General features: G+C 44.2%; 1 protein-coding gene across 1 annotated transcript in view; it reads left to right on the top strand.

Moving 5' to 3' along the window:
- The first annotated feature begins 2184 nt into the window (after nt 1–2184).
- Nucleotides 2185–26239, top strand: part of Phactr1 (phosphatase and actin regulator 1) — a 241247-nt gene continuing 217192 nt past the window's right edge. Inside the window, exon 1 of the mRNA XM_050142441.1 lies at nt 2185–2380. The gene's annotated coding sequence lies outside the window, so the exon portion shown is untranslated. The remainder of the gene's footprint in view (nt 2381–26239) is intronic.

Genomic DNA, 26239 nt, shown 5'->3' with positions numbered 1-26239 from the left:
GGTATTATCTCAGTTTCAAATTTATTAAATGTCTTCCTGTGCCACTTAAGAAAATGCTATTTGAGTGACACCATGGGGCTAGAACCAAGTGAATACAAAACCCTTTTCTATTTATTTATTCATTTATTTTACTGCATTTGTTATATGGGTGCACATGCTGGGGTACATATATGATCAGAATTAACTTGAAAGGGTCAGTTCTCTCCTTCCATCATACTGGTCCCCGAGAACATAACCCATCAGGCTGGCAGCAAGCACCTTTACCCCTGGAGTCATCTTGCTGGCCAACAAACTCTTCTTCTAAAATTTCTAGCCAATATAGATGACTATGTTACCAAAGAATGAATTCCTACCCCACGACGGTTAAATATAATCCAGGGCTAAGCTGTCTAATGTGGTAACCATTATATGTGATTACTGATGGCTTCGAATGTGACTATTCCTGAATGTGATATAAGTGTAAAGTACAAATTAGAAGTCTGAAATACAAAAAAAGAATACATAATAATCTACCGTTTATATTAACTACACGTGAAAATGATTCTTTGAATATATTCTAAAAATAATTTCACTAGTTTTTTAGATGTGGCTACTATAAATTTTAAGATTATATACATGATCCCTATCATATTTCTATTGATGAATGTTGATCTATGAAATTCTACTTAGATAATCAACGTTTTCCGTTATTGTCTCTTGTCCATTACGAAGGTCCAATTCCCCGGTATTTGCCAATACCTCCCAATGTGTCCTTATCCCTGTTAAGGAAATAGTAACTGCAGCCACTGTCACAACAGGTGACTTGGTATTTACTACACCTGCAGTAACACAAACAAACACCCATCAGTCACTCCACTTAGATTTTCCTCTCACACACTTGGGTCTTTGCAAGCCAGAGCAGGGAATCTAGACCTGACTGCTAATTCCTGCCTGTGTGGATGGCTTCTTCGACTCTAGAAAAGGCAATGTGATTCCTCCCGGTTCACTGCAGAGGGATGGATGGGTAGAGAGTTAACAAAGTCCAAGGTGACTTTAAAGGCACACCATCCCTCTATTGATCATCTCTTTAATGTTGGTCATGGGATCGGTTTCCCCTGGAAGACGTGGGGGTTAGAGAACGGGAAACAGAAAAACATTGAGCTAGTGTCTGTTCCCAAAGACAGCAATGATCCTTTTCCAGTCCATCCCACATCTTACAACAAGACCCAGTTAACTTGCAGACTGGAGGGACCAGAAGCCACTATGCATAAAAATCGTCTTGTGAACCAGACAAACTGGCTAGGGTTTTGCAAATTTGGTCATCGTGATATGTCTGTGTAATCTCATCCCCATTCTGCAAAGAGCCTCTCCATTCACAGCCAGCTTCAGTGGCTGCTCAGCAGGCATCATTTGGCAAGAGAAGGTAGACATAAATAGGGAACATTGGAGCAGAATAAAATGAGTCACCCTGGAGTGTGGTGGCTTCAAGACTAGCCATTTGGCCTTGGGGATTGTGATATGGTTGGGGGTGGAAGCTGAAGGTTTCATCTTCCATAGCAAGCTAGCACCTCTTACTAGTCCATTACGTGGTTGTTGGTTGGGGGAGGGTGTAGGCAGATCAGATTGGGGGGGGGGCTGAAGACAGCCCTCCCCCCCCAGGTCCAACTACTGTTTTGACTCCTAGAACTTAGAAATGTGACAACAGCAATAAACACTGCGGGCTTTAGAATTAATTGTGTCTTATAAAGCTTTTCAACTCTGGGTTCAGACGCCAACTGAAATCGCTCAATACCTAATCTCAAGAAAGCTACTGACCCAACCAAGAGCTGTCATTTAGGAGTTCCTGTACCCAAGAATGAAACCAGAGAAAAACAAAAGCGGTTTGCAGAAAGTCAGTCCCCCAAATGAAAATTCTGGAAATGTTAATTGTCTTTGTTTTGTGTTTTGCGTGCTTTCCCACTCTGGAGTATAGATGCTCTCTCTGGGGACTTAAGGTGGGGGGGGGGGTGTTGCTCCTGGATCAGTTTAAATTATATAATGGAGCCAGGAGAGTCAGGTGATGGGATTGCTAATTCCCTGTAGGAGACAAACTGCATATTTAAAAGCTCAACAAATATTCAGAAAAGGAGAGGGGGGGGAAGCAGCAGCTCAGGCGGTGGCTGTGAGTTCCAGACTTCTCCATGGCTGAGTCCTTGGGATCCTCCCAAGCTGAGCCAGTGGCGCTGCCGGCTGAGGCTGAAGACTCACAGAGCTTGGGGGCAGTCAAGTGCAGGTCCAGGGTCTGGGTTGGCTCCCCAGGCTACTTTCTGTTTCACTTCGAAATGTCCCTTGCTTCCAAAACCGGTGGCCTCCCAATTCGTGGGAGAAGCCGTACCCCTTGGAGACCCCGGACTCTGTAAAGGTACGAGGTGACTGCGTCTGGTCTCGGGGGTAGAGGGTGGGGGACACACCGCCCGCAGGGAAGGGTTTGGGTGGTCCCGCCCAGGAAGATGGGATCTGTCTGCGGGCTGTTCTGGGATTCTAATGAGGCTCGGGAGGGTTTTTGAGCTTTGAAAGGGAGATACAGTGGCCCCCTGCCGCCTGGATGCCTTCTGCCGGGTGAGTTGGATCGGTCCCCCAACTTCTCCACGAGGAAGCTGGTCAGCGGCCAGGCTCTGGCAACGCCGGGAAGGGGGACGAAGGGGCTGCCTGGCACCGCAAGGCTGTGTGTGTAGCATGTGTGTTTGCAGAGCCCAGCCCTGGGGGGAGACTGTGGCTCACTCTGAGAGAGCACAGCTGTTGAAGAACCAGAGACCAGACCCTGTGTGGATGCCTGTGTGAGCCCAGAGATCTGGGCGGTCTTTAAGGTAGGCGCCGGAATCTGGAATCATTTTGGTGCTTTTGTGGGTTTCTTAGGTGCATTCTTTTTGTGTTGGCTTTACTCTTTGCGTGATTTAGAGGATTTTTCCCGTTTGGGGAACTGCCAGCATCAATTGGTTTGGTTTTTAAAATCTTCGAGTCCAGTTCCTAGGATGTCCCTGAATTATCACGTAGTCTATCCCGGAGGACAGGTCCAGATCTGGAGATGTTCTGTAGACCCAGGAGATCCTCTTGCAGACTTCACTGCAGTGGAGGCGCTGGAGCGCTGGCTGCTTGCTAAAGCAGGCTCTTGGGAGCCTTGGGAAGTTTCTGACTTAAAGACACAGGAAAGGCAGAACCCGAAATCAGAAGCAGTTCTTTGCGGGAGGCAGACTCAGGGGAAGTTGTGGATGCAAAGGAAAGATGACTTGAAAATGGAAAGTCAAAACAAGGGCTGGGTTGGGAGGCCCTGGCATTGTAAGGTTTGCTGCAAGGGGATGCGAATTACAGGGAACCTGTTCACCTGCTCACTCGGAGTAAGAATTGCTTTAGTAGACTGTGTGGGCGCAGACTTCTAGAGACGCAAATATATAGACTAGTCATGCATTACAAGAGCTGGTTTCTAATCGTTATTCTTCTCTGGCCACATGAAGTATGCTAAATGAAATAGGGTGATATTAAACCCAGAAGGGAAAATGTTTTTAAGAATACTGACTAGAAAGAGATATCCAAGTTTTTGCTGTATCTTATCCTTTCTCACCTTACCTCCAAATTTGGGCAGATTGGGGGAGGTGGATGTGTTGAATTGAAACAACTCTTAAAAATGGTACGGTTATTATGTGACAGGCTCTTGGACTATTCAGTTAGAAATGTCTTATCAGTGCTTCTTATGTCTCCAGGACCACATTTGAAAATTCAAAAGGCCTGTCATAAATTTCTGTCATTTTTTCTTTCCTGGGTGCCAAACACCCCATTTATCCTGATACTCAACAGATAAAACTAAAGAAGCCAAAGATGTCCTGAGCTTTTACATTAAAATATACATTTGAAATATAGATGGCTATTATAAATATTTATGATAAATATAAGAACAGCTCAGGGGCCACCTAATAAAGACCGTAGTGGTCCCTTGGGAAAACCTTGTTTAAATAATTGAAATCCCTTTGTTTGGATTTCTATCAACTTAAATGAGCAAGAGACCCTTATTTATGTTCTTCAAGTATGTACAGAAAACTGAGATTCTTAAAGATGGCCTCTAGACACCTTTGAGCCTGGGACTTGGAACCACTTAGCCCTGGGCACATGGCTTCGCACTCTGATTCCCTACAATTTGATGATATGCCTAGGTTTGGGTGCCCACATTTTCTATGCCAAAAACTCAGGCTTACAGTTTTACAGAGAACTTCTATATTACTTTCAGTACAGGGGCATTCTGGGAAGTACTTGTGGATACCAAGTTCTGTCCTTTGCCGGGTATTTCAGTACTTTATGGGTTATGATATCAGAAGATGTGACGTAGAACAGATTTTGAAAATCGAGTTCTTAGGGGAACACAGGTGCTTTGCTTTGACCAATAGCTTTTGAAGCCAGGTTGAGTTGTGTTCTTACCTCAGTCCTGCCAGCAGTTTAGTGAGTGAACGTGGAGCAGGTTTCTTGGCCTTTATAAGACTTTTCTCATCTATGAAAGTGGGTGATAGCCAGTTGGATTGAAAGTAAGGAAGTGTCGCATGGATAAAGCCACACAACTTAGGGAATCTCAGCACCTTAAACCACCTGCTGTCGTCATTGGTCTCCTTGACAGCATTTAGTGACTGCAGCATATTTAGGGTGAAAAACAAAACAAAACAGGTCATTGATGTCCGTTCAGGTATCAGACAATAGAAAGTATGTGTGAGCCCTTATCCTAGCATCTCTGATCCTCGACAGGCTTTGGAATGAATTCACTAGCTTGTCTATCCTCGATATAAGAGCATCTTCATCCCCATGCTTTGGGCATGCTTTGGTTTAAGCCACCCAGGATGTCAATGGCAGCACCCGGAGAGCATTATTGGCCTCCAGATGTCCCTGAGCACTCCTAACTGGGAAATACCACCCTACTGATACAACTGCTAGAGTGATCCCACAAAGGCAGTCCTTGTCTATGTTAAGTCCGACACACGGTCCATTTGATGTTACAGCCTATTTGATTTTGCCTCTACCTTTGTCTCATCCTGAATCAACTGGAGTTAGGAATCCTGGGGATTTTAATCCCACTAGAGTAGAAGGGCCACTGTGGTCCTTGACTATGTTCCCAAGGTTCTAAGACCACCTTACGATTAATCTAAAGGTGACCAAGGCCCTCCTTTTGCATTCCTTGATGTTTAGCATACAGTGAAGTTTGGAATCCACGGCTCCAGGCTAAAAGGTAAAAGCGTGCAGATGCCTAGCTTCCAGCATCCCAGGAAATCATCAAATGGGTACAGCTTCCTTTTGGGGGTTGTCTTGAGGAAGCAGTGGTAAGAACTGCACAGGGCCTCCTTTCCTAGGAAACCCACAAGATAATGCCAACATTCAAGAGAAACAGGACAAACAACCCAACTAGACTGCAGGGGAAAATGAGATCACAATTTCTAGAAAATGGAAGTACACGTTGATAAGTTAAAAACACCCTAGACGTGACCATGTCACGGTGCTGAGAGGAAAGGCGAAGGGGCAACGTGTGAGAAAAGCAAGCTCAGGAAATGAGAGGAAGGAACAAGCTTAGCTTGTGCTCTGAATACATAAATTGTTTAGTTGGATCTTATTTCCTCAGTTACAAAACGATAAATAGCAATTTCTACCTTTCCCCCAAGGTCCTCGAGAGAAACCAATGAAAGTCTGTGTCAAAACTTAAGAGATGGGCTGGGGACCTGAGGCAGCCAGGAAAGTGGTTGCTATGTAAGGTGAGGGTTAGAGTTCTCATCACCAGAACCCGTGTAAAGGCCAGGTGGTTATGTTGCCTGCCTCTAATCGTAGCACAAGGAAGGACCTAGGGACTCCCTGGAATAAGCTAGCTAGTCAAACTAAAATAGTGAACTAAAATGGCTAAAATAGTGAACTCCGGGTTCAACCAGAGACCCCACCTCAAGTAAATAAGGGAGAAGGTCATCAGTATTGGGCCTCCATATGCATATGCACACACACGCATGCATGCACACACACACTTGGACTTCCACATGCATACACACACACACACACTTGCAACTCCACATACATATATGCACATGCGCACATGCACACACATAGACACACATTTGCACCTCCACATACATATATGCACATGTGCTCATGCACACACACACTCACAAGTGTGCACATATGCAACCACACACATATGTAACCACATACATGTGAACACACACACACACACTGGGCCTCCACATACATATATGCATACACACGTGCACACACACTCACAAGTGTGCAAATATGCATCCACACACATGTGCAACCACATACATGTGAGTACACAAACACACACACATATATCTATATACACACATATATCTATATATGCAAAACAAACAAGCAAAAAGCTAAAGAGATAGGAGCCTACATTATACCTCATGAATCTAGCCAAAAGAAACAAAAAAAAATTATTTAGCGTTAAAAAAAAAAACCTGTCAAGCCAAAGGGAATATATGTATTAGTAAAACCATAAATTTTCTTATTTAAAAAAAAGGAAAATAATTTCAACAATCTCTAACTTGCAAATAACCAGCAGGTGCTATGTCAGTTGGCTAGGGCTGCTGTCACAACAAAATGCTGCTGGCTGGGTGGCTGTCACAAAAAGAACATCCCATCACAGCTCTCTAGACTAGGAAGTCTGAGATCAAGGGGCTGGCAAGGTTTCCCCTGAGGCCTCTGCCCTTGGGTTACAGACTGCTGTCTTTTCACTGGGTGTGATTGTTCTTTGGTCTATGTATTGTTTATGTTCTGATCTCTTCTTCTGAGGACACCACAGGGTGAAGCCCTCCCTTATAGCTCACGTGCCACCTGAGTCATCTCTTCGAAGGTCAGCTCTCCAAGTGGAGTCACCGCTGAAGGTCAGGGTTTCAATATGAATCGACAGCTATTCAGTTAAGGTTATATATATTTTTTTAATGTAGCATCCTTGTTTCTAGAGCTAGTGAGATCAGTTAGGAACCTAGCATTTCTCTAAAGGAAAATGGTACCTTCTTCAGTTGGTCACAGGCTGCCCTGCAGATACAACCTCAGGTCACCTGGGTCAAGCAAGCTTGAAGAGAAGCTTGACTTCCTGAGGTATTTGAACTAGGTGGGGAAGCAAGGGCCTCGTTTCATTGACCCCCACTAGGTGTTCTGTCAAGGAACTAAATAGGTTATCCTTAACAAGGCTGTATCTCAGCAAGAATAGCTCTCCAGGAAGGAAGATGTCATTTTGATCAGATGGCCTCTCGAGGTCCAAAGGATGTTGGCACTTCTCTGGACAACATCCCGCTTTCTTTCACTCCTCTGCCTCACAAAGGAAGTTGAAAATTGATACCTTCATCCAGGTTCAGAATATGATTTACATGACGAAATATGCTCACACCCTTCCTATAGTCAGCCCCCAGCCCTCTCTCTTCCCATCCTTCATGAATAGTGACATAGCCCCTTGAAACAGACACACACCTTCTCACGTGCACTCACGCACACTCAATGCAGAGGCAGAACTTGGGAGTAGAGGGGGAAATGACGTTCACATGGTCCTTGCAGATCATAGCCTCTGGAACTCTTCTCTCTTGGATTTCACAGAAACTGGTTTCGAAAGTTCTCAGTGTTATGGCAAGCACGGGCAGTGACAGCTGTTGCAAATGTGCTGACCCAGAAAGGCACAAGCCAGAAAAGAGTAACAGATGGAGTGTGTGATTCAGGTGTGCGCAGGTGAGGGCGAGAGTGCACACCCCTCCTCTCCACCCTGCACCAGCAGAGAGGAGGCTTCTGCACCTTTAGCTGGCGCATTTGTACAGCAGTTAGGTGGGGCGTACTCCAGTTCCCAGCTGGCAGTATGAATGCTCTATCTCAACAAGAAAATTCGAGCTAAAGTGTGGGGGTGAGGGAAGGGGGAGGGGTTACACAGACAAGACGTGCATTGGTTTTCCTTTGAGTTAACTGCTGCTGGCAATGAAAACTTGCATTAAGAAAAGCAAAGGAGGCCATATTGAGTGGGGTGTACCACATCCCATCATGTCCTTCTTCATTAAGACTATTCATGAGAGCAGAGAGAGGTGAGTTAGTGAAGGGCTTGCCATACAAACACGAGGACCTGAGTTCCATACCAGAACTCATGTAAAAACCCAGATGTGGTGATGTGTACTTGGAATCCCAGAACTGAGGAGACAGAGGCAGGAGGATACCTGGGGCTTGTTGGCCAGCCAACCTTGCCTACTCAGTGAGCGTCAGCCCAAAAAGCAGCATAGATGGCACCTAGGGAATGACACTCACACACACACACACACACGCATACATGAGTTCATGCACCTACACATATGTGCACCCACACAGATGCATGCCCACCCAATAGCCATGCATGGGAGGTATCCCTCGAATGCTTTAGATAGAAAGGTCATTCCCTGGGTGTTCCAGTCATGACCGATTCCCAGCAAGTCAAGAACACACTGCATCATTAGTAGACAGATTTCTTCATGCCAGGCTCCTTTCTCTGGGCTCCTCTGAAGAGCCAGAGCAGATAATGTGTTATGGCTTTGGTTTGTCCCAAGCTTCAAGCTTTCGGGAAGCACATCCACCAAAGGTATTGAGTGCTCATTTGGGCTATTAGAATGAGATTGTCGGAAGAAAGTGTGATGTAATTTACAATACGTTGTTGTCTGAACTACTTAGCCCTGATTTGAAGGTTCATGACTTACCTCCCAAAAATGCCCTGGTACTGAAAATGGTAAGAATATACATTTGGGAGCAAGTTCCCATCTTTACAACCAGTGTGGGCGTTTTGGCTTTTTGTGATAAATTGGAAACACTTCTAGTTTTTTGGTTGGTTCGTATGTAGAATCTCTCAAACCAAAATGTGCTTTATAATATCATGTCTTCTTCCACAAAGGGGAAGCTGAGTGCTGTGTGGGGGCTGTTGTTGTTGTTATGGAGTTTAATCAGCAAGCATTTATCATCTACTGTACTGAGGGCAAGGCATTGTACTAAGAGTTTCACGGCGTATGAAAAGATGAATCACGCCATCCCATACCTTTTCAGAGAAATAAAGCATGTGTATAAGAGTTTTAACAAAATGCAGAAAATGACAGCTTCCATGAGAACAGAAGAGGGGGGTTATCGAGGTGGAGAAGAGGGAGGGGGTAATCCTACCTAGAAAAGCCTGTCGAATTATTTCTCACAGAAGCATCTGGAGGGCTGGGGAGCTCTATTTCCATAGAGGGTGAAGAAGCAGAGGGGGCCAAGAGGAGGATGGATGGGACACCCCAACAAAGACTAGAGAGGAGCCGGAAACAGATTTCTAGAGGAAGACTTACCTAGGGGTGCACAGAACCAGGGGCCAAGTCAGCTTTGTTGGTGGTGGGAGAGGGGCAGGGAGGAAGAAAGTATCCTGTGGTGAGATGCCTTGGAAAAACATGAATGGCAATCCCGGAAATGGCATGGTGATCTCTTCTAGCTATTTGTAGGGTGGCATAAATAGAGAGAGACAGATAGTGGTCATTAACGACAGCAAGCACAAGGCCAGATCTGCACAACAGATGCTTGGTTTATCTGGCTTGAACTGCGCCTCAAACCCACCAGCTATGACCAAGGCAGCTGATCCTGCTTTTCCACGGGTTCTGTCTGTGCCGTTTTCACCTACTTCCTAGAGTGGAGTGTTTATAAACCAAATCAGCTCTCCTCCACTGTTACAATATTGAAGCACCCCGCAGCCAGGCAGAGCTCCTGGCTACAGGCAGGTAGTACTGTGTCAAGTATCACACACACACACACACACACACACACACACACACACACACATGTTCATCAGCACTATTCAAGGCTCGACTCATACAGCAGGGGTAAGAGCTCAGGTTTGAGAGCAAGAATATCAGGTATTATGTTAGGAGCACTCACCCTTTACAGGCGCAGTTGTGGGGCTCCTATGAATGACCTAGTTTGATCCTGACACAGTCCAAGAGTGGGGGACTGCTGTTCCTGTTTTGTAGATGAAATACTGAGGCTCCAAAAGTACAAAAACATGCCCACAGACACCCCGCAAATGAAAAAACGAGAACAGGGATTGCAACCTCAGGCCTCTAACCCGGGAGGTTAGAGCAACAGGACGCTTTAGAGCTGGAAGCAAGTGCCAGTGATGCTGATCACACCCTGCCTTGAGCCCTGTCTCTTGTTTTCAGCTGCACTTTTCCCAGCACTTGCCTTCCTCCACTTTTACTACGCATCTCTCTATCTACCTGCCGATTTTATTCAACTTCCTCTTCCCCAAAGGAATTTTGTTCTTCTGGCCTCTACATGTCTTCCTTTTCCTCTTCATCCTCCTCCTTTTCATCCCATTCTTTCTTCTCCTCTGCATTGCAAAGGGATCATTACAATTATTTAGTTGTTGCAGAAACTGGACATGCTGAGCCACATGTGTTATTATATCGTTTAAAATATTTATCATTTCAGTGTTTCCTAGAATATAATACATGTTTTTGAGAATTATTCTCTAAGTCCTTCTTAGGTTCCTGTTAGTAGAGGTGCAGTTTGCTTACAGACATGCCTACTAAGAGAAACGAAACAAAGAAAAATTACATTGTCTGTCCATTAGATTTGGAAAACCTGGCAAAGAAAGCCATGATTCCCATTTATATTTCTCCTCAGACATCAACGACCTCTGCTTTTTAAGATTGCAATCTTTTGCAGTTGTCCCAAGTCTGTTTTGGTGAGCTTTATTTACTGATTTTCCTGAGATAATAAGAAATAAGATATTCCCCAACACTTTAGCTAGTTTCACAGCACTCGGGCCTGAGGATAAAACAGCTCTGTCACAAAACAGACGGTATTCCATCCGAGATGGCTCAGGGCCATTTATTATATTGAAAATCAAATTAACAATACATAAAGGAGACTCAAGCCAGAGTCTTAGGTTTCTTTCTTCCTAAAATGCTCCTTGAATATGTCTAAGAAGGTGACCATTCTTTCTGGCCATGTGGAAGTGCTGTCTCTGGAGCTGTGGCAGGCCTTCTTCAAATACTCTCCAGAGCGCAAGGCCTGGAGCTGCAGGGAGACCTTCCATCTAGAATCGCTGCAGGTAAGTAGAAAAGACTTCACCCAAGGGGAGATTCTGTTCTTTGAAATAACCCAAGTTTGAGGCCCTTCATTTATAAATTCAAAGAGCCAAAAGAGCGGCGCAGGTGGCAACGTAGTAGATGTTTCTACATTCAGTGGACCGGAGCTTTTCAGTGAAACCCATCCTGCATTTATGTAGAGATCTGCTAACGTAGGAACAAAGGCTCTGAGAGCTCTGTCTTCTTCCCCTTGGCCATAACCTGAAAGGGAGCTGGGAAAGTGAAGCTTCGTTTGATCCAATAAACACTAGAAACCATCTTTCAAGTATCCCAGACAGAACTGCGTCCAACATGTGCTTTGCCAAACCCAAGGGAAATTCGCTGCATATGTTTCTGATTCATTTATAGTTCAATCATCAAAACATTGCTTCTCGAGGACTAGTTGTGGCCAAGAAACTCTTTAGGAGTCATTTAAGAACATTATCTTGAAAACAGGAAGCCTCCCTTTGCCAAGAGCTCACAGATGCTCGGTAGAGGAAGCCTGGATATTAAGCTTTCCTAACCTGGTAGAGTTCCCCCGCCCCCAGCCCCCTACTACCACATTCCATCCTCCAAATGATATCTCAGGATATAACTCTCTGCCTGACTCCATAATGTTAGCACGCAGCCATTAAAAAACTAAAGCAGAGGGCTGGGGTATAGCTCGGGTGGTGGAGCGCAAACCTAACATCCATGAAGCCATAGGTTCAATTCCCAGCACTGTATAACACCCAGTGTGGTGGTACAATCCTGCAATCCCATTAGTCAGGAGACAAGGACAGGAGGATCATAAGTTTAAGGTCATCCTAGGAAGGCTACAGAGTGAATTCAAGGCCAGCCAATAACGCAGGAGACTCCACTGTTTTCTGGTTTTGTTGTTGTTGTGTTTGTTTGTTTTAAGTAGACTTTTACAAACAGGCCTGGAAAGCACTAGATTCCAAAGAGCTATTGACTCCAAAATGAAAGAAAATTCTTTTTATGTTTCAAGTTAAAAAAAAATTACTGTGGTTAGTCAAGGATAATGTTGAAGTTGGCATCTTAACCAGTTTATGTGCATAGCTCAGCACATTAAGCAATCATCCCCACCATCTTTCTCTGGAATCCTTCCTCACGCAAAATTGAAGTTCTGTGCCCATTAAGGAATAGCACCTCCCATTCCATTTCCCATCCTTCCAGCCTCTACTAACTGCTGTTCTACTGTCTGACTTATTAGAAAGTGGCATTCATCCAGTAACATAAACTAACTCTGTCACTAAAATGCAAAGAGACTTTTAGTGTATGGATTCTTGTGTATATAATCCTGGGTTTAGTATAGGAAGAGGAATAATGTCTTGGCAAGATTGTGTGATTTTTAGAGCTTCACAGTGAGACCCTTTCAAAAAAAAAAAAAAAAAAACCCTATGTGACCGGCACGGAGAAGACTAGGCCCTGCCCTCGGTGAAAACATGATGATCAAATAAGTCAAGGAAAAGTCTAAGACTTTCTAAAAAGAAAAGTGGTCTCAGGTCAGCGTCACGCGAGACTCTCCCAAGACATCTCGTAAATGATCCTCAGATCACAACCCTCAGCCTTCCAGCGATCTGATGTGGTTGATCCTTGCACCATATTTTGTAAAAGAAGGTTCTAGAAGGCGAGTAGCTATCCCTAGGGAGCCCTTAAAATTCTAAATCAAATATTTTGGGAGGCACTGGCATTTCTTAAGTGCCCTAGGGCTAGCATGGAGAACCTCTGACTTGGGAATGCAGTTCATATTTCCCTGCTGTCTCTCCCTAAGTCAAATAATTCATGTGGGCCTCTAGTGGGTATTTAACTGGAGTGGATTTATACTTCTCTAATAGGAGCCCCAAGCAGCTATTTCCATTTTGCTGATAAAAGGAGCCAAATGCTTTAGATTCCTGATGTGTGGACTGCATAGCTAACATTCAGCTTAAAAAATCTAGCAAGCTTGTATTCGCACCTACAGAGGTCATCCTACAAATTCAGGTAAACGACATGGAAAAGTATGAGCAGAACGAACACACATCCTCAAACATTAGGGGAAAAAAAAGGGCTAATATTCACAACTGTTTAGACAGGTATCCTCAGAACCTTGTATTGAAAAATATCAGGAGAAGTTCTTGTGTTACAGATGTTTGGAAGAGATGCTACAATCCACTTGGCTGCATTGTAAGATCAATGTACTATTATTACTTCTGTGGGGCTCAGAATTCCACTTGAAACTGCGCACTGATGGATCATCTCAGATGAGGCGTGTGCAAACTATGCCCCTAAGAGGCTGAGAGTGCCCTCTGGGTTGGTGTCATCAGCATCACACCTAAATATTAAAGAATGCCTGCAAAACGCAGTTGTTTCCACGTTAGCCTAATTGAATCTGAACGTCTCTTTTGTGCGAAGTGGCTCCTTCTTATTCGTTCCTAATTTCTGGTGACAGAAACTATTGTGGGCCAGCAAGGTGACTTGGCAGAGAAGGAAGGACACCTGCCACTAGACCTTTTGTTCTCTGAGCACACATGGTAAAAGGACACAACTTGTCCTCCAGCCACACTCTCACACACACACACACACACACCACAAATGATGGCACACAAACATACACAAACAGAGATAGACTGATAGACACAAACACACACTAAATAAATTATTAAATAATAGAGAAATCTATTTATTCTGGTAGGTGGATGCCCAGTCAACTTAACCCCTTAAACTGTGCAATGCTACTTTACAGCTAAAATTTCACCTATCCAAAAAGCCACTCTTAGCTACTCTCACTGTTTTATTGGCTAGTGGCAAGCTTTTAAGAATTACAAATTTTGCTGCCTCAATATTTTCCACTTTGTGCTGTGGGTAGTTCATGTGCGTGAATCAAAAGCTGACACACACACACACACACACACACCCCACACACAAAATATCATTATGAAAGACTTGGTCATTTTCCAGGAGCTGAAACTGTATTGTAATGACCAGAAGTTGAATAATGATCACTAAGGAACAGACATGACCAGGACAGTCATGAAGAGATGTGTGTGTGCGCACGCGTGCGTGTGTGTGTGTGTGTGTGCGTGTGTGTGCACACTCACCTGTGCTCACGCATGAGTGCAAAGTGCAATGTGAGGCATTTCCTCTTTTATTCTCCATCTTATGTTTTGAGGCATGCTCTCTCTCTCTCTCTCTCTCTCTCTCTCTCTCTCTCTCTCTCTCTCTTTGAGACATGGTCTCTTACTGGAGCTGGAGCTCAGTGTTTGGGCTAGTCTGGGCCAGTGAGCCCCAGGTCCCCCAGTCTTATCACCGCCCCACCAATGTCAGGCTGTAGACACACACCACTGTGCCACGGCTTCTGAGAATCTGTAGTCAGGTCCTCGTGCTTACATAGCGAGTACTTTACCCACTGAGCCATCTCCCCAGAAACACAAAGATATGTTGTTGTTGTTATGAAATACTGTTTCGAGCCCAGTGTGTGGCCAGCCAGGACTGGAGGAAATCATTCAGGATCCCTCTTTCTCGTGTCTTTTCTGACCCCATCTCCACCCATTGTGAGTCCTAGGGCCTACGACTCATTTCTTGGCCATTTTGTCCATTATCACTACCTGTGTGGTTGTCGGTTCTCAGTCAACCCTACCCAAGGATGGGGACCAGTTCCAGGTTCCCCCTCAGATGCCTACATTCACAGGTGCTCAGGTCCCTTATGTACAACGGCATGGTATTTCTACATAACCTACATTCCTCTTCCAGATACTGTAAGTCACCCCCAGATTTCGTATAGCAAACACTGTGCTAATAAGTTGCACTATATTGTTTATGAAAAATGACTAGGGGCAGGTTCTTACATGTTCAGCACTGATGTCTTTTTTTCTTGAATACTTCCCATCCATGGATGGTTGAACCATGATGTGGGATTTCTCGGCACAGAAGGTTGTCTGTACTCTTTTGAAATCCTTGATTTGAAAAATATACCCTTTAAATTCCAGTTCCCCATTACTGGAAACTCAAATAACTCAAGTCCTTTGTGGGATATTTTCAGATAGACTCCATTTTTCATTTTTGAGGAAAAAATATCTGTTACATAATTTGAACTGATGGCCGGTGAACTCATAAAAGTAGTTCGCTTAGACAATGCAATTTTCTTCCTGCAGCGGCACTGTTCACATTTTGGAGTCTAACTAAACTTTAGAAAAAAGCCTGAGATTCCATCCAGGGCGATCTCCGGAATAGGTCCTTAATTCTCACAGCCGGAAACTGTGGTTTCTAGTGATAGATTAGAAGCATCACAACAGACAGGCTTCCAATAAGGAAGTCACCCAAACTAAGAATGAAGCATTGTTAACAACACCAGAAAGAAATAACAATGGAGGCCAGACCTCTCAGACCCAGGCAGAAACCAGCAAGAAAGAAGCCACATAAGATAGTAAGCGGTGCCGGGCGGTGGTGGCGCACGCCTTTAATCCCAGCACTCGGGAGGCAGAGGCAGGCGGATCTCTGTGAGTTCGAGGCCAGCCTGGTCTACAAGAGCTAGTTCCAGGACAGGAACCAAAGCTACAGAGAAACCCTGTCTCGAAAAAAAAAAAAAAAGTAAGCAGTGAGGGAAAGATGAAACAGAAAGTCGTCTCCAGATCCTGAGAAATAAATCTGGGCACTGGAGAGATGGCTCAGCTCCTGAGAACACTTGCTGCTCTTGCAGGGGACTAGGGTTCTGTTCCTCCACCTACCTGGAGTAGCTCGCAATTGCCTGTAATTCCAGTTCCGAGAAAAGGAGAGCTGCAGACCACCACAGGCCAAGCAGGAAGATCCTGGAGACAGAGGAGACAGAAGCATGCCAAAATTAATTTTAAAATAGCAATGATAAGAGAAATTTGAGTCACAGAAGTAGCCTCTCCAGTAGATCCTCATTTGAATACCCTGGCGATTTCACTTAAGATTCGTTCTGGAGCAACCAGCTGAAACTCTCTAGACATTTTACACAGAGATAGGAATGTCAGACGAACACGCCCTGGGGGACTCAAATGGATGGAACCCTTGGAGTAGCTCTATCTGGAAGGTTCCTGGGAATGGATAATCTTCAACCACACACCATCCATGTGTTGCCAGTGAGCCCTTGAAGGACGTATGCGGGCGACTGTGATGGGCTGTGTTAACATGGGATGTTGAAGATGTAGCACGAAAAGGTGTAAAAAACATCGGTTGATAATCTTTATATGACTACATGCTGAGACAGTATTTTGGGTCTGTTTGGGAGGAATGGGGCATGCAAGCCATGCTGAGTGTGCAGTGGCGAGAACACACCCTTCAGGAGTTGCTTCTTCTCCTTCTTCCATGTAGGGTCCAAAGATTGAACTCAGGTCATCAGGTTTGGTGGCATACTCTCTGAGCCATCTTGCCAGACCTTAAGAAATAATTTAACCAATTTCTATTTACCTTCTTAATATAGCTATTAGGTTGTTGTTGTTGCTTGAGCTCTAACCTGGGGCCTATGCTCTGCTTCAGAGCCCAAAGCATTAGAGCATGTCAAAATGTGTAGATGGTTCATATCATATTAGAGGTACTCTAAAACCTGCAGATAAAATCATGCTCTCTTAAATATAAGAAGTAACAGGAAGCCACAGGAGGCAGAACTTTTTTGATATTCATTTATTGGGTCTGGGATTTAAAATGGGACTTAAAATTAATCTCTCATTATTGGGTGTTCCTGGGGATTGAACCCATGGTCTTTCACACAGGAGGTTAAGGCTCTACTTCATCTTCAAGCTTACACTCTCCTTCTGCTTTCTTAGCTAGATTTTGTACAAAGGCAAAGACAGGCGCCAGCAGAAACTTGGGAAGGAAAGAGCCTCCCTAGCATACCACCCTGAAAAAATAAATGTTTCTCAAATTAAGTGGAATATTACTATGCAAATCATTTAGTCATGGTTCCTCCAGAAATGGGTGAGAAAAATAAAATGCCAGATAAGAAACATCTAAATGGATTTGCCTATATAATAGATTGCCCCTCCCCCATCAAGTATCCATTAGTAATATGTGTGTGACAAAGAGCATGGCATGCATCTCTGAAGCTTCAGCTGGCAATTAACCTCCCTGAGTTTATAAGAAGAGAAGCCTGGAGCTTATGCTAAGATTGAACACACTTTTCATCCTCACTATTAATAAATGTCTGCAGGTAGTAAACCCTGTGCAAGGCACAGAGCACACAGTGTGACGTGTTGAATAAGAAAGGCAAAGCCCCTGCTTTCTCCAGGATTATAAAAAACAAACCCGTAATTACAACATAATAAAATAGCTTGTACTATAAGGAGTTACAAAAGCATGCTGCAAAGGAATCCAATAAGGACATAATTGGAAACAAAAAGACTCCAGTTTGAGACCTGCAGGTTGTAGAGGCTGTTCCAGACACAGGGACATGCACAAATGCAGCGAGAGAGACAAAGGAGCATCGATTGTGAAAACCTAGAGAACTGAACCCATCTCATTTTGCAGTCATATGGAAGGCAGGATCCGAGGGATGGGGAGAGGTAAACTTGGAATGGGCCAGGGACAGAGCCTGAATAGTCTAGGATTCCATTTATGTGAAGTGACCACAAAGGTCAATCTATAAATGCAGAACATTGATTAATGGTTGTCTGGATTTAGGGTGGAAGTAGGAAGAAGTGCCAGTAAGTTGTGAGTTCATTTCTTTAGGGAATAATGGAAATATCCTAAAAATAGATTTTAGTGATGACAATTCTGTAACATGTAACAAGACACTAAATATATCAGTTCGTGGAATTATAGTGACATATACTTAGAACATATACAGAGTATGTTTTAATAAGACTTTTAAGGGCTGAGGGAGTTAGGTAAACAACAGAGTGTTTGGCTAGCATGTTCGAGGCCCTGGGTTCAACCCCTAGCATTACAAAAAAGGTAACAATAATAATTGAGGGGCTATAGAGATGGCTCTGTGACGAAAAACACTGGCTACTGTTCCAATGAACCCAGATTCAATTCCCAGGTCCTAGGTGATAATTCACATCCATTCAATTCCAAGGGATCTGGCACCTTCTTCTGGCCTTCATGGGTACTGCACGCACACACACATGCACACATGCACATTCAGGCAACACACCCATCACATAAAGGAATAAATAAATTTTTAAACTCAATAAAGCCATTCAGATAAAATGCATCCCATAGGCCCTGCTAAGGACTTTGGCAACATCTCCCATGAGGTAGACAGGATGAACGAAGCAGATCAATGCACCTGCTTTGGAAGTACTTTGGATAGCACACAACTTCTGCATGCAAGATTGAAGTGAAGCAAAGAGAACCAACCCTACTGGGTGTCTACTGTTTAAGAAGCACCTGCAGGGATAGTTCAAATGTGTCATCACATTTAAAGTTTACCACAGTGTACTGATAGCCTTTGCTAGAGGTATGGTTCATTGCTGTGGTAGCAGGAGTATTATTCTTCTGGGTTAGGAATAGAAGCAACCACTGCTGTATCAGTAAGACAGTCGTGGCTCTGGAGAGGTGAAGCACCTTGACCAAAGTTTTCCGCAGGACTAGAATGTAAAGGACATATGGTCTAAAACGTTTCACTTTTGTTCACACTGCCTTGTTGCCCTAACTTGGCGTGAAGGAAAGTACAGGGCAGGGGTTGAATGGCTTGGTAGACTGACCAGTCTACAGGGCACAAGTATCCCTGGTACATCCATTCCCTGTTCCTGCTGGAACAAATTGCTACAAACTCTGTGGCCTAAAGCAGCACAAATGTACCCTTTCATAGATCCGGAAGTCAGAAGGTCAGAGTCAACCTCTCCCAGATAAAGTCAGGATGTAGGAGGAGCTGCTTCCCTCCAAAGGATCTTGGGAAACTCTGGCCCCTCGTCTTCTCCCGCTTCTCTGAGCCTCGGTGCCCCTCCCTGTGATAAACAGTATCCCTTGCATTTTATCCTCACCTCTCCACCCTCTCACTTTTCTTACTTACAATGATTTTAACCCATTGGGGGTGTTTTAGAATTCTTTCCCCTTCTCAAGGTTCTTAATTTAATCACATCTGTTCATTAAAAAATAATAATAATGACATCTGCTGCATCAGCGAACCAACAAGTTTGGGGATGAAGCCAACACTCTGCCTACTACACCCCAACTCTAGAAACCTGCTTGATTGGAATCTGTGTGGGAATAAAAGCATCTTCAATGCTTTAACCTTGAACATGAACCCAAAGCCTTTTTGTTCAATCATAACAACAAAAAACAAGACTAGAATAAAATAATACTCTTACTGATTTTTATCTAATTTTAAGTGCCCTCCACTTGAAACACTGGAGGAATAAAATAAATAAGAATGTGATCATGTGCAGTTAAGGATATTATTTTTATCTGGAAATGTTATTATTCACTGATAAATTACAGAATAATATCAACATGTCAAGCCCTCAGAGCGGTCCCATGCCAAAGAAATGTGGAAGTTTGGACAAATGAGCACAAACACGCATGGACTAATATTTATATTGCATCATAACCCGTTTTCAGACATACTTTGTCTTCTACAGTTTCATTTAAAACAAATACAAGCTTCATCGGGCATGTTTTAAATAGGCCAACCTCTTTTTTTCTTTTTCTAAGTCCTGTTGTACCTACACTGTTCTGGGTTGACTCTACTGCCACAGCTGTGCCAAAGTCTAGGCACAAAAGACAGGGCGTTCAGTGGAAGATGGGGAGCAAAGCCAGAGGCCATGGGAACACGGCAATCTTGACAAAAGGCATAGTTAGAGAGCAGAACCTATCTAGTTCCGTTTGGAGCTGCTAGACGCCATGGGCGTGTCACACCCAAAGCAAAAAGCTTTGTAACTATGAGGACCCTGATGGTTCAAGCAGACCTATGAGTCCCAGATACTCCGGAGGCTGAGACCAGAAAATGGTGAGTTCAAGGGCTGCTGGGGCCACAGAGAAAGTCTAGCCACAGAGAAAGCCTAGACAACTTACCACCAAGACCTTTTCTCAACATAAAAAGTAGAACAATAAATGAGAGAGTTGGGGATATAGTTCGGCATGCACAGAGCGTTAGGTTCACCCTCCAGCAGCACAATAATTACATAAATATTGTGATATTGGCATAGGCTGTATTTGAGTCGGTCAAAATCACATGACAGGCCTCTGTGGTAAGTGATGCTTCAATTCAAAAGTGTGCTATGACCATGAATTAGATAAGCAGATTCTTTTCACTTGTAGAGGTAGTCTGGGGGTGGGGGGAGCAACTCATTCATTACGTAGGTGATCTTGGAGCCAGTCTGTTTGGCTTTAGGTTTTTCCACAGGAAAATCTGGCTCTCTGAGGTTGTCAGATACCTTCATAGGGAGGCTTTTCAATTCCGATATCTCATTGTCTCGGGACACTTGGTGGGCACTGGATCAGTTCTACAGGTTGTGTTGAGATTTCCAATAGGTAGCTCCAGGGATGAGAGTTCTGAGTGCAGGTTTCTGTTTCAGAGAGCTTCACTCAGGAGACACAAGACGGGATTTTAGGAAATAAGAAATAAAAGAGAAGGGAGACAGGAAAGAGTGTATCTTCAAGGCAGCCACCAATGTGCACCACACACCACTGTGCTGTTTCCAATGTACTGGTGTGGAAATGGGGTGTGCATTCGTGGGCTTTCTCCATCCCTGGATGAGCACAGCTTTGGTAAGCATTGTGTCCCTGGCACTTAGTCTCCATCGCTCCTACAGTGAGGAAACAAAACCCACTATAGCGTTGCAGGTGTCCCCATCCCAGTAAGCTTTCTAATTCTGGAAGCTAATGCCGTTGAGTTCCGGCAAGATGCTGACATCTGCTGCCACGTATGTGAGAGGTGTGGGGGAGGTATAGGGAATGAATGGTCAACTGGGAAATGAGAATGCAGTGATCTCATCAGCTTGTTATGAATGTTCCAGAAATTACAAGTCCTGGTTCTTCAGTGCCTACTTAGCAATAGGTACATACCTGCTACCACCCATGGTAGACATGGGTAAGAACATTAATCTCTAGCTAGAGACTTAAGGGGACTTCATGGAAATCCGAAACAGAGTAACAAGAGTTTCGTCTCAATCAACTCTGGGTACCATATATTAATGATATGGAAATAGTCTAAAAGCACTATTCTTTAAAAATCTGCAATGAAATTTTCTCTTTCTACCCACCCCTCAAAAATGATATCGACATATCATACAGTTGTAGCCATTGTAAGTAACAAAAAGCTCATTGCCAGTTGCTTGGTATTTCTAGAAGGTTCATTTTGGCCAAGAGTGTATTTTGGATCTTTCATGTGATGCACAGCTGGTTTTATCTATCAAATGGGCCTGCTAATTCTGTTATCACGCAGTTAAAAGATTTGGCACTTAGAAATGCTATTGAAAATGTGTGGAGTGGGGAGAATTAGATGGTTCAATTCATTTTCTCCTTTCTGAACTTTAGCTCTGAGAAACCAGTGTCTACGTCATATAGAAGAGGCATGGAGGTTAATAACAGTGCAGGGTGGGGTAATGGAGGAAGAGACAGTTCCAAACTGCAATCAATGCATTTCAGAACAGGAGAGCAGGGTTTGTGGCTTCCGCATTGCTTTTGAGATGTGCTGTTGGCAGCATATATTCAAATGGCACCAACTGGTTGAATTCCTTCAGGAATCACTCCTGGCTGTGTGAGACTCCTCGGGTGAATTTTAAATACAATTTGCCTGGCACCTCTGAACATTAACATAAAGGACTTTATAGAACGTCTAACTCAACCTTCTCATTTGACTCTGGAAGAAATCAGCACTTGGAAGTTTGCCTTGAAATACAACGACAACCTAGACAGATTTACATATGCACTCTTGGGTGGGCCCTGCCTCTAGTCCCATCCTCTCCCCTCACTAATACCCTATTGGCTTTCCAGTGAGTCTGCATCTCATCAGGACACCTTAGGCAAGTTCCCCCTAACTCATGACCTTAAAGGCCTCCACAGCCCACTGGGGGAACCTGTTCTGCCTCTCCAATATCTGCCCTTGCTTAACTTGCAGAGCCATTTCCACACCACTCTCCCCATGACATCTGCTCTTCCCAAGCCTCTTGAGTCTCTCCTGTTTCCATTCCCAACTCCCCCTAGCCCAGGGTTCCACACTAGAAATGAGCTCTGCCTCTCTCATTGGACCCACTCTCACACATCCAAGTCCCTCCTTTGATTTGTGGAGCGTCTCCCTTTCGTTTTCAAACCTTGAAATTGGTCCTATATGCCTTCATGCCAGAGCAGTGCCAGCACATACTCGATGAGAAATAAGTGTTGAGTGAGGTCAACTTCATACTAACTCCTGATCTCTGTAACCACCTGAGTCTCAAGAGAAAGATGTGAGACAAGCCTGCAAAATAGAAAGCAACAAGATCTGAAAGTCCAAATGCCTCCATTTGTAGTGCATCAACACCAGGATCATTTTTGTCTTTTAAGTGAAATATTCCTAGTGGCCAGGTCTACCCACCTACTTTCGCTGCTTTATTGTGTTGTTCCCAACTGCCTGGCTAGCACTGCAGGCCTGCACACAGGCACGCGCGCACGCACACACACACACACACACATCATTCTTAATATATATCAAGACATATGCCTCATACATTCTTGATGGGTAAGGCTATCCATCAAAAGGAAGGAGGAGCCACTCAGCCCCATTTTGCCTTTAATATGCTCAAAATGATGGTTGACTTACAAACCCTTTCCCTATAAGAGTCTGAAAGTGTCCTAAGTCCTCTCCCAATTGGCAGTCCAGACCCTGAGCACATACATGGTTCTTTGTAGAACAGGGATGGTGATAGCCAGATTCTGCTGCATTTGCCTTGTATACTTCTCTCTCTCTCTCTCTCTCTCTCTCTCTCTCTCTCTCTCTCTCTCTCTCTTTGTGTGTGTGTGTGTGTGTGTGTGCGCGCGCTTTTATTTTGCATGTATGTGTATGTACTACATGCATACAGTGGCCACAGAGGTCAGAAGAAGGTATTAGATCCCCTGGAACGTGAGTTACAGAAAATTGTGATCTACCATGTGGGTCCTACTTGGGTCCTTTGCAAGAGCAACCATGCTCTTAACCACCGAGTCATCTTCCCAGTCTCTGATGTTCTCTTTTTGATACTTGAAGAATTCAACCAGGCTTCCAGATTCTCCCTTTAGATTCATTGCCTCTAGTTATTAAATCACCAAGTGTGTCTCCTCACAAAGTCCCCATGAAGAGTGCTAGGCACTGAAGGAAGAATGCGGACCTGCCAGCGAGATCTTGCCTTCAGGAGTTCACAGGGTAAACACTATTAAAAGAGTAGTCGGAAAAGCCCAAATCTCTATTGTACAGCTGGTAATGTATCCTAGTGGTCAGATATCTGCATAATCCTGCCCCAGACTCACACCCTGGAAGGACACCTGATCTGGATGTACCCGCCTACTTTCGCTGCTTTATTGTGTGGTTCCCAACTGCCTGGCTAGCACTGCAGGCCTGCACACAGGCACAGCATTTAGAAACACACCCCTGTTCTATTTCTGCACATGATGTGTGGGACAAGCTTGCAAAACAGACATAGATTGCAACATAGTGAGTTTTCATTTTAAACAAGTGATCCTTCCTAGGGGACGACCACACACACACACACACACACACACACACACACACACACACACGTACACACATTTTGCACTGTATTCTGGGAATTCTGTTAAGAGAAGGGTTCTACAAAATTTAAAACAAATACTAAATCCCTCTCGTTGTTTCATGGTTACATATTTCCTAACTAGCATAGCTTCTTTGAATTTTGAAAGACCCCCTTCTGGTTCAGGTGGTGGTTACTAACACTAGTCTTTTCTGTTCACGTGGACCTGAAGTCACTGTCACAATTAGGGGTGATTATCCACGAGCAGAGGGAATCTCTGTGACTGTACGTAGGCACGTTTAATTTGCTGACGGTAAAGCAGGAAATGTAAAGCGTAATTGGGACATCCTGGTCAAATGAAGGAGAGCTGTTCTGTGTCACAGCAGAGAGAGCTTCCTACCGGTCGTCACAGCAACCTAATTTATTACTTAACAACGTGAGAATGCTGATTATTCCAGACGTCTACTGGAAATACAATTGTAAGTTGTATGCGCATGTGACAAGTGACAGATGCTAAAAGCTTCACTCCTTGGCCCATTTCACCCCTCTTGCTCTTACACGTCCATCCTCTCAGTGGCCTCAGAGTGACCAGAGTGAAAAAAAGGACGCATTATCTCTCACCTGCCACCTTCCCAGGCCCAGTCCTCTAGGCAGCAGGGTCCAGGGTGTCAGGCGGTGACCGTGCAGGGCAGCTCCACGCTTCTTAAAAAGGGATGCGCTTGACACTAGGTGACCTCTTCAGTTTGATTCATCCTTTTCCCTATGGCTAGAATTGCTCTTTTCCTCTTCCCCAGCTCTGCCTGCCCGAGTCTATGTGTGACCTTCCCCAGCATTGTGTGCTGATCCTCAGAGCAGATGGCTCTCCTCTTTCGGCATTCTGCATTCTGCCTTTCTTACCCCCTTCATTCTCTGCATTTCTGTTATTCTGGCTTTTGTAATCTTGCGCATTCCTCGGGGGAACGAGAGTCTTCTGTGATCCTTGGCAGCCGCACGGTGCAGTGACTTGCACTTAACTTCGGAAAGTCCAGTGAACGCTAGATTGAATGCGGAGGCGAACTAAGGGTTAAGACTGCAGAGCGTTTGGACTTACCAAAATGGCAAGCAAATGACTGCATGTGACTGTAGCCAGCAGAGGAGGAGAGAGTGGGCAGTTTAAGAGAAAAACAAGCGTATCTATGAAAACTCTCTGAGGGTATTTGTTTTAAATATAAATGCCTGTAGAGACCGTGTTGCTGAGACTCATCTCCCTTAGTCTTATAGAATTTTTTTAGTCTGTTCTGGAGATATTGATGCAGACCAAAGACCAAGGCAACTCGGAAGAAGGATGGTCTTTGCATAAGACCCTGAAACTGTCCCACGCTCCAATCTTTATTTTTCAGAAACCCCTATACATGGTGGAATCTACCCACCCAATTACTTTAAAATTAAAATCCTACATCAGCATTCATGACTCCACAGACTCTCCCTCCCATTTCTGAGCCATGCACAGGTTCCTGCAACAGTACTAATGGCCCCACAGACTCCCCTTCCCATTTCTGAGCCGTGCACAGGTTATACTGCTGTCTTGGGATATGCTTTCACCCGGCTTGATATAACCCTGGCCAGCTTCCCTCAGGTTTACTGGCAGGGATTCTCAGCAAACAGGATTACAGTTCTGAAGCCATCAACCATTCAGCCTGCAACAGATAATTTAGTCTGGATACACTGGGATTCACCTTCTTCCTGTATAACAGCACCATCTCAACAATTGGTGCTTAGCCTTTGAAAAAGGCCAGTGGGGCTGGATCAGGGATTGTCGGAAACTGTATGATCTTTTTTTCCCAGATCAGAATACAGTAGTATGAGAACACTACCTGAGGAGGGTGGGAGAAGAACCCTGAAAGGATGATTAAAAAAAATAAAAAAATAAAAAAAAAATAAAAACCAAAACCAAAATCCCTTTCCCCATCCCTGAAGTTCTTGTAGAACCATGCGTGTTGTTGAGCTAAATATCTTTATGAGTATTGTGTGACTTGGTGCTTCTGGGTTCCAACTGCAGATAGAGAAGACAAATCTTTAAACTTAGAGACAGTGACAGCATCCCCTGCTTCCCTCAGATGTGAGCCATCTGAGACCTTCCACTGAAGCAGTCTCTATAATGGCTAGAAAGGAAATATTCCCAAAGTTATCCTTAAATATACGTATTTCTCATTACATAGTGAGTCAACATCCAGGCCTTTTTTGTCCAGGATAAGGGGTTAGTTTTCTTTAAGCATCTTACCATCTAGCCACTGTATTGTCCAGTGTCCATTTTCCATCCTCAGCCAGACCACATGTATCAGTGAAATGACTGAACTTCAGACTGTAAACCCACGGGGAGTCTGTCATCGTCAGCTTATCTTAACTCACGTATATTCTGTTTCGATTTCTTATTCCTAAAGTCTGGATCCGGTCAAAAGGAGTTGATAAATTACTTGAATCTCATCATCTACTATGTATTCCCAGAATCCACTTGGGCTTTCTTCCAAAACTCTCCCTTCCCCCAGCTTGATTTCCTGTACCTGT

This window comes from Alexandromys fortis, unplaced genomic scaffold, assembly GCF_014885135.2.
Source record: "Alexandromys fortis isolate MF-2015 unplaced genomic scaffold, M_Fortis_MF-2015_v1.1 scaffold_5, whole genome shotgun sequence".
In the NCBI taxonomy this organism is placed as follows: domain Eukaryota; kingdom Metazoa; phylum Chordata; class Mammalia; order Rodentia; family Cricetidae; genus Alexandromys; species Alexandromys fortis.
This window is presented reverse-complemented; position numbering and strand designations above follow the sequence as displayed.